Genomic DNA, 16,474 nt, shown 5'->3' on the forward strand with positions numbered 1-16,474 from the left:
GGAAAATGAAACAGATTTTTTTGCTCATTATAATATAAAACACATTATAGCTATATCAAAACACTTCTACAGGTCAGGCAGTTTTAGAAAGATCAAACTGAACTATAAAGGATATGTTAAACAAAGAGGAAGTGATGGAAAATACCCCCAGAAATGATTGCATAATACTTCATTAACCTTAAATTTTCTCAACTCTAATGAGAATGGAATGTTAGCAGAGAGACATTGAATAATAAAAAAAGCTTCTGATTTAAATCAGTTGGTGTAATTCAAGAATGTGTGACCTCAGAATGGAAACCAGGAGATGTGCTACACTGGGAAAGGGGTTTAGCTCTTGTTTCCACAGGATAAGAAAAGCTATGGATACTATGGAAATTGATAAAAATTCAGTTTGTAAAGGAGAAACCTCTTGAAAAAGAGAAATGACAGCTCATCCACAGAGGTGACAACCATACAGGTGGTTAAAAAAAAACCTCATAAGGATTGGGGCAGGGTTCTGTTCTTGTTGTTACAGGAAAATACACATCTTCAAAAAGTCAAGAGATTCTGGACATTTGCATGCCTAAAGAGGAAAAATAACTATCCATAAAGGATCACCAAGCAAAGAAGAATATGACTTATAAGACCAGATCATCAAAAAAGTAATTTCACAAACATATATAATAGCTGGCTTTGGAATTGGACAATGGCTATTTTCTAAATTCAAGCATTTTGTTAAAACAAAAATTTAGAATTTCTGTCTCATGTCAAGAGCCATCTCATCTGGTATGGGACAGAAAGAAGATAAATTTTAAGGAAATATTTTACTTTTCTCCATGACTAGTTTGTCTATATCATAGTTTTCACTGAATATATGTCTATATGAATAATGTTTAAGCTTTTCACAATGAACAGTAGATTTTTCCGACCATAATCTTTGAAGTTTCCAGGAAGAAGATAGGGTCCTACAATAAATGACTCCACCTGGTTGATATGATGTCATGACGCTAATAGTGCTACTATGAGACCAGCTGTTGGGTACCAGCTGTGGGCATGGTGTACCTTCTTACAATGTTCTGGCCAGAAGTCTAAATAAGAACTTCAGAAAAACCCTATTAGCTACTCAGAGACTATTTGCAATTACACAAGACAATAATCTTGAAACTAAACAATCATTTTACTTTTACAGGATCCCATAGAAAGAACATTGCCCCCATAACAGCTAGAAGGAATTTTAGAAGACGATGTTCCCTCTCCCAACAAAGTTTGTTAGGATTAGGGACACCATTTATGGGTTGATTATTACTGGTATAGGGTTAGGGGCTGGGTTTGAAATTATGTAGGCCCAGAGATCTCCATGAAAAAAGAGGAAAACTTAACGGGATAATAGGTAGATTAGTGTGAGCTTACTCAAACTAATAATAATAATAATCATAGTGAGTAACAGAGTAAATACTTGTGAGCTATTATTTGTTGACAATTTACATTGGTATAGGATTTGTATATTGATACAAGTTCAAATTATATTTGCTATTTTGAATATGCTCCTATTTCTGTTTAAAGTATTTGTACACCTATGCAAAGTTATTTTGTCAGATTGTATGCATGTATGTTTCTATCTCTGTTTAAGACATTGTGTATATTGATACAACTTTTGGTATATATTATATTGCATTATATGTTTCTATCTCTGATCAAGATACTTATACATTGTTTACATTTTGAGGTCATTATCATTTACTGCACAGTTTAAAGATAGTTTAATATTCTGATAAGAAGTCTTTGTCTTTAAGTTATAGAAGTATTAAGTATTATAGGTCAACAGTCATTCATGTTTGTTATAGTAAGACTATTGAGGTGCTTTAGATACATAAAGATTGTATTCTGCATCTTCAACCATTTCAAAGGTCTGTAGAACATAGCATTTAAATAACTTAGAGTTTTGTTGACCTGAGACACAATTGCTCCTGGCAGCACCGATTTACTCCTGAGAGAATGTTGAGCACGGAAGACACTCCACTTGGAAATTGTTGAAGAAGAATGCTTACAAAAATCCCACACTAGCTCAGAATTGAGAATAATAGACATTTATTTAGGGGTAAACTCACAAATCAAAATTCTCTGCTGGAACAGAGAACAGAAACCAAATTCTGAAGCTGTAAAAGAGGACAAATGCATGCCCAACATTGGCATAAATAGTATAAGAGCCCATGCCCCAGTGGGCAGGTAACTACTACTAGGATTTCTTACAGCACATCCCCCTTTTGTTTAAATAAGAGAGTTCTAAGCCTAATACAAAATTATATACAATAAGAATAAATATATTCAATAACTTTTCTATCCTAACTAGTTTAAGCCTTGTATAGTAAATAACTGGGACAAGTCATGAGAGGAAAGTGACAACTGCTATCTACTCTTCAACTGCATTGAAGTTCTGAGAAGGGAAATAATATTACTTGAGTAAGCAAGAAGTGCAATCAAGCAACTTGCAAAATGTGTAACAAATGACAGAGACAACTGGCTACCTGGGCAATCATGCATGCATGCATACATACAATATGACAAAGTAAATTTGCCTAGGTATACAAATATGGTGGACAAAAATAGGAAATATTCAGTATAATTTAACTTTGTATCAAGAGACAAGAATCTATACCAATGTAATTGCCTATAAATAATAGCTCACGAGTATTCACTCTATTACTCACTATTATTATTAGCATGAGTAAGCTCACACTAATCTATTATCACATCCAACTTTCCTTTTTTCTTCAAAGAGATCTCTGAGCCTATAAAATTTCCCCTCCAAACCCCCACCCTATAACAATTATAATCAATCCCTAAATGGTGTCTCTAACCCTGAAGACAAACTTTTTTGGGAGAGGGGATGTCGTCTTCGAAAATTGATTCCATCTGTCATAAGGGCAATGGTTTTTGTATGGAATCCTGTGAAAGTAAAATGATGGATAAGTTTCAACATTACTGTCTGGTATAATTGCAAATGTCTCTGAGTATTCAATGAAAGGTATGATAAAGACCAAAAGAGGTATGAAGAAAGGTAAAATTTCTAAATTTTTTTTCTTTCTGTTACATACCAAATGTAGTAATAGGTAGAGCGGCGGCGGGGCTACGTCCCCAAAACCTCAGCCGCCTGCCCGGCTAGCTTATGCCCCGAAATAATTACACAGACACTGTATTCTTTTAAACACTGCTTTGGCTCATTTCTACCTAGCATCTTCTAGGCTAACTCTCCCACCTGGACTAGCCCATTTCTTATCATCTGTGTAGCACCGGTCTTACCGGGAAGATTCTAGCCTAAGTCCATCCTGGGTCGGAGCTTCAGAGCTTCATCACGTGTGTCTGCCCAGGAGCCGGGAGCATGGCGGATGTCTGCTCCCGAGAGGAGAGCTGTGGAGTCTGACCTCACTTCCTCTTCCTCCCAGCATTTTGTTCTGTTTACTTCTCCCACCTATCTCCTAACCAATGAGAGCCAAGCAGTATCTTTTTATTTAACCAATGACCTTCCTCCATCAACCAAACAGCTGTTGACATGAAACAGAAACTCTGAATTCTTTTTAACAACATGCTTGGATATAGTGAAGGATGGAGCTGTTGTCCAACTCCAAAACCAGCTCTATATATTCATATATATATATATATATATGTGTGTGTGTGTGTGTGTGTGTGTGTGTGCGTGCACACATATATATGTATTTATACATATATATGCTTACATGTATGTGTATCAGTCACCTGACATTATAAATCATGTTCCTTTTTATCGATGATTCTTCATGGATAGCTATTTTTTCATCTATCAGCATTCAAATATCCAGGGTCTTTTGAATTTTTGAAGATGTGTATTTTTCTGCAAAGACAAGAACAGAACCCTTCCCCAACCCTTATGAGGTTTCCTTTCCATTTGTATGGTTGTTACCTCTGTAGATGAGTTGTCATTTCTCTTTCTCAGGAGGTTTCTCCTTTTCAAACCAAATCTTTGTTAATTTTGATGGTATCCATAGTTTTTCTTCTCCTGTGGAAACAAGACCAAAACCCCTTCCCCAACATAGCACATCTCCTGGCTTCCATTGCCAGGTCAAAACATCCTTGAAATAAACTGGCTGATTTACTTCAGAAGACTTTTCTATTCTCCAATGTCTATCTGCTGCTGTTGTCCCTTTCTCATTAGCATTAAGAAAATTTAAGGTTAATAAAGCATTAAGTAATTTATTTCTGGGGGTATTTTCCATCCCTTTCTGTTTGTTTAACATATCCTTTATAGTTCAATTTGATCTTTCTATAACTGCCTGACCTGTAGGATCGTGTGGTATATCTGTAATATGCTTACTATTGTAGTAAGCAAAAAAAATGTTCCATTTTCTTAGAGACATATGCTGGACCATTATCTGTCTTTATTTGTGCAGGTATACCCATGATGGCCATAACTTCTAATAAATGTGTGATTACCAAATCAGCCTTTTCTGAGCTTAAAGCAGTTGCTCACTGAAAACCTAAATAATCATCAACTGTGTGGTGTACATATATTAATTTTCTAATTCTGTAAAGTGGAACACATCCATCTGCTAAATTTCATTCCTTTGAGTACCCTTTGGTTAGTCCCTGCAGGTAGCAGTGCTTGGTTATAGAAAGAGCAAATAGGGCATCTCTTTATAATCCCCTTAGCTTACTGCCATGTAATAGAAAACTCTTTCTTTAAACCTTTGCTATTGGCATGATGTGCTTTATGAAATTCTGAGGCCTGCAACATGCTTCCAATAAATAATTAATAATAATAATTAATCAATTAGCATACCTTGTGCTAGAGGACCTGGTAGACCAGTTATGTTATTGGATGTGTGTTATGTATATAGGACAAACGCCTATTCCTGATTATGTCTAGCATCTGTATAATAAAGTCAATTTTGCATCATCTAGTATAAATTTAGTGGTTTCAACATGCAGGACAACTCTTTCTGCATATTGTGAATCAGTAACTATATTAAGAGGTTATTTAAAATCCATTAGCACCATGAGAATAGCATATAATTCTGCCTTCTGGACAGAATTGTAAGGGCTTTTTTCCATCTTACTTAATTCTTCTGATTTGTATCCTTCCTTCCCTGATTTATTTGCATCAGTATAAAATGTAAGGGCTCCAGTTATATTGGAGCATCACATATAATTTGGGGAAGAATTCAAGAAGTTCTCTTTGTAAGGTTAAGTCTATCAGTTTTGAGATAATTACTATTAATTTCTCCAAAAATTAGCACAATATCTTGCCATGGTTCATTGTCTTCACATAACTTTTTTATTTCATCAGTAGTGAAAGGCACTATAATCTCCACTGGGTCTATACCTACTAATTGATGAAGTCTCAATTTACATTTTATATTTAATTCAAAGACTTTTTTCCACATAAGTTTTTAATTTTTTACTTGGTTTATGTGGTAAAAATTCATTCTAAGATAATATTGTCCCTCTGCATTAAAATTGCTGTAGGAGAAATTCTGGAAGGCAATATGACTAGAATACAATTAGGATTTGGATCCACCCTATCCACATGTGCCTCCTGTAAATTCTCCTCAAAAACTGTCAATTCCTTTTCTGCTTAAACTGCTAATTGTCTAGGACTATTCAAGTTTTATCACCATCTAAGGTTCTATTTAAATGAGTTATTAGGTCGGGTGTTATCCCAATAGCTGGTTGTACACTGGAAATATCTCCAAACAATCTTCGTAAGTCATTAAGAGTGCACAATCAGTCTCTCCTAATTTGTGTCCTTTTTGTCCTAATTTTCTGCATACCTATTTTATAACCTAAGTAAATGACAGAATCTCCTCTCTGTGTTTTTTAGAGTAATTTGTAATCCCCATTTTGGCAAAACTTTCTTTTCTTCTTCAAACATTTTTTTCTAAAGTATCTATGTTTGAATCGGAGAGTAAAATGTCATCCATGTAATGGTAAATTATAGACTTAGGAAATTACTTTTGTATTATTTCTAATGGCTGACTTACAAAGTATTGGCACAGAGTGGGATTATTGAGCCTTCCTTGTGGGAGGATACTTTTTAATATCTTTTAGTAGGCTGAAAATTATGATAAGTAGACACTGTGAAGGCAAATTTTTCTATATCCTTTTCTTGTAAAGGTATAATGAAGAAACAGTCTTTCAAATCAATAAGAGGCCATCCTTTTGGTAATAGAGAAGGCAGGTGAATTCCAGATTGTAGAGGGCCCATAGGTTGAATTACCTTATTGACAGCTCTGAGATCTGTCATCATTCTCCATTTACCAGATTTCTTTTTTACAACAAATACAGGAGAATTTCAAGGACTGGTTGATTCTTCAATATGGCGAGCATCTTGTTGCTCTTGTACCAGCTGTTCTAAAGCCTGCGACTTTTCTTCAGCTTAGAGGCCACTGCTTAACCAATATCGGTTTCTCAGTTAACCATTTTAAAGGAAGGGCTGTTGGTACCTTGCTAGTTGCTTTATGTTCTTGTATAGCCTGAATGGCTGATGACCTTTATGTATAGTAACTTATAATATCCTTCCCAGAATTATGAGTTTCTGGGACTGCAGTAATGTAAATTGGGGTATTCCATTGTTGCAGCAGGTCACGACCCCATATACTTACTGCAATATTAACCTCATATGGCCTTAGTTTCCCTCTTTGACCTTCTGACCCAATGCAGTCAACCCATCTGGTGCTTTGTTTAACTTGAGATATGGTTCCAATTTTTAATAATTGAGCATCTGCCTTTTGAAGAGGCCCATTTGGATGCAAAGATTCTGGAATAATGATACTCACATCCTCACCTGTGTCTATCAAACCAATGATTACAATGCCATTAGCCTTGTCTCTTAGCCTTGGTCTTTGATCATTTATAGAAGTCTGCCAGAATATACATTTCCTATTTCCTATCAGAATTTTTACCTTATCCTCCATGAGTATGCCATCATATAGAACAGGATGGTCTTTTACAGAAGGGTCTAGATTTTTTAATTTTCATGGTGAGACATATCCTCCACAGTGACTAGGAAAGATTGGGCCACTTTTGGCATAGGGGCCTGTGATAGGCCCCTCAAGGAGTTTCCTGATGGTATCAAGTTGCCTTTTCTGTCTTTTGTTGATCTGCATTCATTGGTCTTATGTCAGCATTTGCCACACCTTCTACATATACCTGAAGGCTGAGTCCTCCCATTCTTGCTATTCCCAAAGGAGATATTATTCCTAGGTGTAGGGTAAGCCCAGTCCAATGGGGAGGGTGTTTGCCTCAGGCTAATGTTTACGTATAAATCTGGCGGGTGTGAGCCCCGCCGGGCCCCTTTTGTATTTCCTGCCCATCGCTGGATCCCTGGTGTTGTAAGCTATCCCTTCATTAAAATTTGCTGTTTCATATTAACCTAGCCTGGTTAATATGTCACATACACCTAGGAATTCCTTGTCTACAATCCCTTCTCAGATGTCCTAATCTACCACAATTTAAACATTTGGCATTTTGATGTCTCCTCATTCCTTTGGAAATTGCTTCTCCTACCGAAGAGTCAATATTATAGCCAAATGTCTCAATGTTCATTGTATGTAGGATGCATTTATCCATAGGTGCTGATCTAACCTTTAAAGGCCCAAGCGTCTTTTTGCATTCTATGCTGGCATTTTCAAAAGCCAGAGATTCAATAAGTACTCATCTAGCATCTGGGTCTGTTAGTCCTATTTGTACAGCCTTAGTTATTCTTCACTAAAGTGTTCACTCTGGCCCTGTTTAACCCTGGTATATGATTCAATTCATTTTCTTAGTTTTTGAGTCCTGTCCCAAGCATTTAAGGCTGCTTTGTGGCATAGGGACAAGATTTGTTCATCGTACAGAGCTTGAACTTGTGAGTCATCATAAGAGCCTTCACCCAGAATTTGATCTTGGGAAGTCTCAAGGCCTTTTGATTTTCCCTGTTGTTCCAAAATTTTTGCTTCTTCTCTGAAATAATATTTAAACATTAATTGAGTCCCATCATCCAGGACTGCTGAAACTAACTGAATCCAGTCATGTGGTGTTTCTCCTGGCCTGTATATATTTCTAGTAATTTTATTGAGGCACCTAGCCTCTGGTCCTCATTCTGCACATGTGATTCCAATGTCTGAAGTTTCTTCTTTAAAGATAACACCTTATCCTTGGACTTTACTTGAATAGCATGCAGATTGCCCTCCCAGAGAGATATTCTACCTGCTAATCCATCATAACTTTTTAATAAATTTTGATTATCAAATTCAACAGTATGAATTTTTTCAGATAATTTCTCAGTACCCTTAGATATGAATTAAATTTTGTCTGTCAAATTAATGTTATCCCTTTTAATAGTATTAATTTTTTCAGATAACTTTTGATTTTCAATGGTATTAATACAGCCAACTAGCTTTCATTATTAGTCTGTAAAGACTGTATCGTTTCAGCGGTTAAAAGCATTGCCTGCTCTTCCAAAGGTCCTGAGTTCAATTCCCAGCAACCACATGGTGGATCACAACCATCTATAATGAGGTCTGGTACCCTCTTCAGGCATACATGCAGACAGAATATTGTATACATAATAAATAAATCTTTAAAATAAAAGACTGTATTATTCCTAAAAGTGCCATATTCTTTCTTAATGATGGAATATAAAGAAAAAACTGAGTCCCAATACCCAATAAATTAAAGTATCACCATAACCATATAAGTGTCACAAAATACAATCCATAGTATTAGCAAAAAAGTTATGAAAACTTTCAATATTAATGTAGTTTGCCATGTTGATTTATTAATTACCTGTTGTGAGATCCAGTAAATTGTTTTAGATGTAATAATCTTTATTGTCCAGCAGATGTTGTGGTTGCAGAGTTGCGGTGGCAACAGGAATGTGCCTCAGCCACTTTAGTTTCTGAGCCACTTTAGTTTCCTGCCTTGATACCAGTTAAATACTGAGAAATATACTTTGCTTGACAAATTAAAAGCAACACATGGAGCAAGAAACCCAGAAGTCACGGGCAGGGAGCAGAAACCGGAAGCTGTACAAGTCACCACGAGGCAAGGAACTGTGCCAGGGAACGTAGCAGTCATGAGTGCACTTGGGAAATTTTCCAGTTATCACATGCAGTAAGCTCTGCTGTGGCAGGGGTTCTACAAAAAAAGCGCTTAGTTAAAAGCAAGCCAAGTGGGCAGGGTTGAGAAAAATTCTGGGCTGTGGAATGGCTAGGCCTTTAGGCCATCCACCCAGTAGGTGTGGGAACCAGATGAAGAAGGACACTTAAAAGAAATCCCACACTAGCTCAGAATTGAGAATAAGAAATGGTTATTTGATGTGGGAGTCTTCTGCTTTGTGTTGATTTCATTGGTTAAATAAAGAAACTGCCTTGGCCCGTTAATAGAACAGAAAATTAGGTAGGTGGAGTAGACAGACAGAATGTGGGGAGAAAGGAGCCGAGTCAGTCAGTTGCCATGATTTTCCGACCCCAGATGGATGTAGGCTAGAATCCTTCTTGGTAAGACACCATCTCATGGTGCTACACAGATTATTAGAAATGGGTTAATCGAGATGTGAGAATTGGCCAATAAGGGTCTGGAAATAATGGGCCAGGCAGTGTTTAAAAGAACACAATTTGTGTGTTGTTATTTTGGGTAAAGCTAACAGTGCAGGAGCTGGGCAGTGGGAAGCGGCCCGCAGCTACTTCTACAGTTATTTATTTGGGGGTAGACTCACAAATCGGAATCCTCTGCTGGATTGGAGAACAGAAACCGAATCCCATGGCCAGAAAAGAGGCCAGACACATGCTCTACATAGGCATAAATAGCATAAGAGGCTACACCCCAGTGGGCAGGTAACTATGGGCTGTAGGATTTCCTACAGCAGTTTGTTTTCTTCTTGTCCCAACTGGTCGTTGAGCAAGGAACTGCCTATGCCCTCAAAACTGACAAAGTGCATGGTTTCCAGACTGGACAAGCAGGATACAAGAAAAAAAAGACTGCCAAACCTTGCCAAGACAGAGTAAGATGGTTCTGAAAATTTTTCTGCCTCTGAAAATGGTCTGTCAGTTACTATAGACCTTAGCCAAAGTTGATTGTATTGCAAATGAGACTTTGGATGATTGCTCACATAGCCAGTTGTCTCTGTTGTCTGCTGTACATGTTGAAAGCTACTTAATTACACTTCCTGTCTACTCAAGTAATATTATCTCCCTTTTCAGACCTTTGATAGTATTGAAGATTAGATAGCTATACTTACCTTCTTATGATATAGCCATGACATTTCTAACACAAGAATTATCATATGCTCCTTGCTTAGTATTGTTTAAGGTTTTTGTAATTCTAAATTTTATACTTGATATTTGTTCTTATTGTATATAGTTTTGTATTAGGCTTCAAACTCTCTTATTTAAACAAAAGGGGGAGGTGCTGTGGGAACTCCTTCAACCAATAGCATTTAAAATACCAGCCCACCGATTTCTCAGAAAATTAGAAAACAACCTTCCTCAAGACCCAGCAATACCACTTTTGGGTGTATAACCAAAGGATGCTCAACCATGCCACAAAGACGTGTGCTCAACTATGTTCATAGCAGCATTGTTTGTCATATCCAGAACCTGGAAACAGCCTAAATGCCCCTTGACTGAAGAATGGATATGGAAAATGTGGTACATTTACACAATGGAGGACTACACAGTAGAAAAAAATAATGGCATCTTGAATTTTACAGGCAAATGGGTGGAGCTAGAAAACATTATTTTGAATGAGATAACCAAGACCCAGAAGGACAATTATCATATGTAGTCATTCTTAAGTGGTTTTAAAACATGAAACAAAGAAAACCAGCCTAGAAATCACAATCCTAGTGAACCAAGACAACAATGAGGATTCTAAAAGAGACATATACAGATCTAATCTACATGGGAAGCAGAAAAAGACAAGATCTCCTGATTAAATTGGAAGAATGGGGACCTTAGGGGAGGGTTGAAGGGGAGGAGAGAGAATGTAGAGCTCAATAAAAATTAATAAAAAAAGAAACTAATGATAATAAAAAAGATGCCAGCTCACTTGGGCATGGTCTCTTATACTACAAGGTAAAGCATGCTCTCTCTCTCTCTCTCTCTCTCTCTCTCTCTCTCTCTCTCTCTCTCTCTCTCCTGGCTGCTGGATACAGTTCCTGTTCCCCATTTGTGTAGAGGGCTGTATCTGTGAGTCTAACCATAAATAAATGACCCTTTAGTATACTCAATTCTGAGCTAGTGTGGGATTTCTTTTTAGCATCCATCTTCAAGTTGAGAACAAGCCTAAGGTAAGGGCCAAACTTTCATAATTAATAATGAGTCTTCATGTCATTATTTGTGTTGTCAGTCCAAAGAAAGTTTGACCAGAAAGACAAACTACAATGGTAGAAATATGAAGATAAGAAACTTTTGAAAAATGATGAGTGGAGCTTGCACGATTTGCTGATTAGCAATTCCCTGTAACCAGGAGCTGATAACATCCTGGTTGCTTGGAAAAAAAAAACAGAAAGAAAGGAAGGAAGGAAGGAAGGAAGGAAGGAAGGAAGGAAGGAAAGGAAATTTGCAAAATAATGTAATAACGTTTTAAATCTATGAAAATATCATAGTTTATAATTTTAAAAATTCTGCAATAGTGACTTGTGAATTTTTTTTCTTGTGTATTGAAGCTTTGCCCAATGTGTAAAGATTTGCTTTTGAAGTCTTTCTTTGTACTACAAACTTGGAGGTGCCTGGGAATACCAGAAGTGGGCATAAGATAGCCTAAGGCTGGAGTTACAGCCAGTTATGATCTTCTCTGTGTGTGTTAGGAACGGAACTCCAGTACTCTAGATGAAGCATGATTGATAAAAAGCTTAGAGATTGATATTAAAGTTCAACCTGCAGATCCGAAAAGCAAAGCAGCCAGCCACCGGCTTTTACCTCTACCTCAGTCCAAAATGGCTATTCTGCCTCCAGGAATATCAGAATGAGAATGTGATCATGATCTTTCTCCTTTCATTTTATAATCCTCTCTAGTTCTGGGATTCAAGACAGGCACCACTACCACCTGGATTCTATGGCAAACTAGTGTGGCTATTGAGATTAAAGGTGTGTGTTATTGCTGTCTGGTCTATAAGGCTGGCCAGTGTGGCTGTTTTACTTTTCTGATCCCCAGGCAAGTTTTATTTATAAAATACAAATGAAATGTCACTATATCTGGAAGGGAAACTAGTGCTCTTAACCACTAAACCTTGACCTCTGCACCTGGGAAATGCTGTAATTAAAGTCGTTTATCTTAGCTGGGGAGTAGTGGCACACACCTTTAATTCTGGCTTTCAGGAGGCAGAGGCATACTTGAGTTTTAGGCCAGCCTAGTGTACACTGCTAGTCCCAGGACAGCCAATGCTGTTATATAGTGAAATATTTTCTCAAAAGTAGTTCTTTCATTCAAGAATTCATAATAAAAACAGACTGTGTGGTGCATGCTTTTAATCTCAGCACTCAAGAGGCAAAAGCAAGATCTCTGAATCTAAAGCCATTCTGGTCTATATACTAAGTCTAGTACTGCCAGGAGTGCATAGTCACTGTCTCAAAAAAAAATAAAGTGAAATAAAGCATAATAAAGAATAATATAGTAACATAAAAATGTGAGCAGAGTGGTAGTGGTGCACACCTTTAATCCCAGAACTTGGGAGGCAGAGGCATCCATCATAGGTGGATGGTTGTGAGTTCAAAGTCAACCTGGTCTACAAGAGCTAGTTCCAGGACAGGCTCCAAGGCTACAGAGAAACATTCTCTTGAAAACCCCCCCAAAAGTGACAAGGATCTCTAATTGTACTGCACATTACAAAATTCATAATTCTGAGAACATATGAAGGTATAACATATAATCCCCATGTCTTCTGTTCATTGAAAATTACACCCACGAAATGAATTGAATTTCACAAGTCCTTTACCTAGTGCCTAAGATGGCAACATAAAAGAAAATTCAACCTGAGAGACAATGACTTAATAAAGTCTCATCTTTTGTTCACTTTCAAAAATCTTTATACTAAACTCAAGCCTTACAAATAGGAAAAAGTGAGAAACTGTAAAGAGATAGGCTCTGACTGACAAGAAGTACATATCACAAACAGCTTAGAAATCCTCAAGGGCTCTGAGCTTGGTGATGTCTGCCATTAGTCTCAGCATTGTGGAGGCAGAAGTAGATGGATGTCTGTGAGATCAGCCTTGTGCACAGTGTAAATTCCAAGATAGCCAGGACTATACAGAGAAACCCCATCTCACAAAACCAAAACAACAAAATAAATACATAGGCTTAGGAGAAAAAAGGAAAAGGGTAGAAAAAGTCCTTAAAGAAAGAAATAGAGTGGCCAGGTATGGTGGCACAGACCTTTAATCCCAGCACTTCAGAAGCAGAAGCACGGAAGTCTCTGTGAGTTTGAAGTCATCCTGGTTTACAGAGTGAGGTCCAGGATAGCCAAAGATACACAGATAAACCTTGTCTCAAAAAACCAAAAATTTTTTTGAATAGAGTAAAAATAAGCCACAAAAGATGGAAAATATACAGAGAATCTGGATACTGTATGATATTGTGTTATCTTTGAATTATTTGGCTGCTGAGGAAGGAGCAACAGCTTATAAAAGACATTTGATTATAAATGCTGCTGGATTAAACCAACCTATATATTTTGAAAATGCCTTGACTTTAAAATTTATATCAAAATATAGGTTACTTTGTGTTGCAAGGAGAGGGCCACTTGTTTGTCACAGCCACCCGGCTAGCTTACACCCGAAATAACCACACAGAAACTGTAGTAATTAAAACACTGCTTGGCCATTAGCTCTAACTTCTTATTGGCTAACTCTTACATATTAGTTTAATCAGTCTCCATTAATCTGTGTATTGCCATGTGGCTGTGGCTTACCAAAGAATCTAACCAGTGTCCGTCTCAGGCAGAAGATCCATGGCTTCTCTCACTCTGCCCTTCTTCCCAGCATTCAGTTCTGTTTCCTCTACTTACCTAAGTTCCACCCTATCAACTAGGCCAAGGCAGTTTCTTTATTCATTAACCAATGAAAGCAACACACAAACAGAAGGAACTCCCACAACAACTTTGGAGAAGAGGTATAGCTTTTTTTTTTTTTCAAAAAAAAATGGGAGTCTGTGGATTCATTCGTGGTTAAGAAAAAAATCTTTGACCAAGAAAGAACTCCTAAAAATCTCCAATGGGAAAGGATGGCCCAGATGATCCAAAATTTCAGAGCAGCTCTGTTGGCAGTTTCTTCTGAGTTCTGCACCCAGAACAGCCTCAAGACTGCTGGCTAAGATAATCAATCCTTACAGAATACTCGAGTCAGAACTTGACCATAATATTAAATTTTATTCGGGTCCTCATGAGATTACTAGTGCTCCTAAGCAGCAGGAATTTGCCAAGAAAACAACACCCACATTTCCAAAAAAAATGAATTATGGATATTTATCTTAGTTTTGAGTGTTGGTTACAACTTGTTATGCAAAATGGTCAGAAAAAAAGCTAAACAGAGGAGATTAGATTCAGGGTTTTGGTTTTGAAAAGGAAAAAGGCGAAAATACTGTGGGATAATGCTCTTGTGTACTTTAAAGATTTGCCACTCATATTGGTTTAATAAAATGCTGATTGGCCAGTAGCCAGGCAGTATAGGTGTGGGGAGCAGACTAGGAGAATTCTGGGAAGATGAAAAGCAGAGACACAATCACCAGTCAGACACAGACTTGCTTCAGAAGAAGCAAGATGAGAATGCCTTACTGAGGAAAGATATCAACCCATATGGCTAAAAATAGATAAGATTTAAGGATTAATGAAAGTTGTAAGAGCTAGTTAATAATAATCCTGAGCTAACAGGCCAAACAATTTATAATTACTGTAATAAGCCTCTGTGTATTTCTTTGGAACTGAATGGCTGCAGGACCTGGCTGGACAGAAATTTGCATTTACAAACCTATAACTCTGAAATCCTGGTTTGTGACCATAGCATGAATTCTTTTGTATGGAGCATGATACAAATCTAGTCAAGAGAGAGGTTGGTTATGCCAATAAGCAGTTATGTCAGTGTTGTAGCAGTGTACACATTTTGCCCAGCAGGTTGTTATTGTAAGATGCAGGATCTATGGCCAAGTAAGACTATTAACATCCTTTCTCTTCCAACAGCCTTTATATGACTTTACAGTCCTATGAAAGAGAGTCAATTGGGAGAAATATCTGGTAAGGTCAAAATTGCTCTCTATCTATCTATCTATCTATCTATCTATCTATCTATCTATCTATCTATCTAATCTTGAAACCAAAGTGTTTGGTGATTTCAGCAACACCATGTACTTATGGTGACAAATCAAGAGCACTAGCACCTGCTTTGTTTTGGATGCTTCTCAGGCCTCCCTGACCAAGTAATTCCTAGACAGATAAGCAATACCTGGAGTAAAGAATTTCATTTACTAGCCCTGGTGTTTGGGAGCAACATTATTCACACATGTGTGTCAGGAGCCATTTCAGGCTTCTTCTTTCTCACATCTCACAGGGCCTTGAAGTAAAAATCTTGAGACAGAAAACTTAAAATTAGCCAAAACCTTACGTGCTGACCGTGACAAAATACTGCTTGGCATCCATTTCTCTTTCCTCCCATGTCTTTCAGATAGTGCCTCTCCAAGACCCTGGAGTAACTTAGGACCTGCTGAGTGGGTCACATGTGGAAACTTCTGTTCAGAGTTTTAAAATCATTATTTACTATTAACTTGTAAGACAATGAGATTTCATGAGGCTTCTTCATACATTTTTCCTTTTCATTAACTCTCCTACTTGTCTTTATTCCTGTCCCATCCAAAGTCAAACATTTAGTGAATGTTATCCAATGCCCCTTTCATTTATATCACATGTGTTCTACTATCCACTCTTATTATGTTTTTTACTTGGGTTGCAAATTTATAGGTCCCCGTGTAACTTTCTTCATTGACATTTTACTTTGGTTGACCTTTTTCTTTCTTTTTTTTCTTTTTTTTTTGGGGGGGCGTGGTGTGTTTTTGAGACAGGACTTCTTAGTAGCTATGAAGCCAGTCCTGGAACTAGCTCTGTAGACCAGGCTGGCCTCAAACACACAGAAATTAGCCTGCCTCTGCCTTACACGTGCTGGGATTAAAGGCATACACCACCATAGCCTGGATGAATTGGCCTTTCATCAGCTCCCTCTCCACTACATATTTGAACTATCCTGCCCCCAGGATTGCCACTCTCTAATTTCATATTACCTCTATTCTACTATCCACTCTCTCTTCCTTCATCTCCCCAGTAATGGTCCATCTCTAGCTTCCTAGCTTCTGCATGTAGTTTTATATTAACACACAAAATAAAAAGTTTGAAACTACAACTCTCATCTGACAGAAAACATTTCATGTTTGACCTTTAGGGACTAAATAACAGCTCTCATCTTATTTTCCGGTTACCTACATTTACATTATGATTTTAGAC

General features: G+C 37.4%; 2 protein-coding genes and 1 non-coding gene across 4 annotated transcripts in view; all 3 read left to right on the forward strand.

The window, feature by feature from the left end:
- Positions 1-16,474, forward strand: part of LOC142832742 (uncharacterized) — a 196,329-nt gene that overhangs the window by 78,468 nt on the left and 101,387 nt on the right. The window lies entirely within an intron of this gene.
- Positions 1-16,474, forward strand: part of LOC142837596 (uncharacterized) — a 59,263-nt gene that overhangs the window by 24,878 nt on the left and 17,911 nt on the right.
- On the forward strand, positions 11,334-11,488 carry LOC142842813 (U8 small nucleolar RNA). The gene has a single exon (XR_012909476.1). It is a non-coding gene; the product is annotated as a U8 small nucleolar RNA (small nucleolar RNA).

Source organism: Microtus pennsylvanicus, chromosome 1 (assembly GCF_037038515.1).
Source record: "Microtus pennsylvanicus isolate mMicPen1 chromosome 1, mMicPen1.hap1, whole genome shotgun sequence".
NCBI classification, from domain to species: Eukaryota; Metazoa; Chordata; class Mammalia; order Rodentia; family Cricetidae; genus Microtus; species Microtus pennsylvanicus.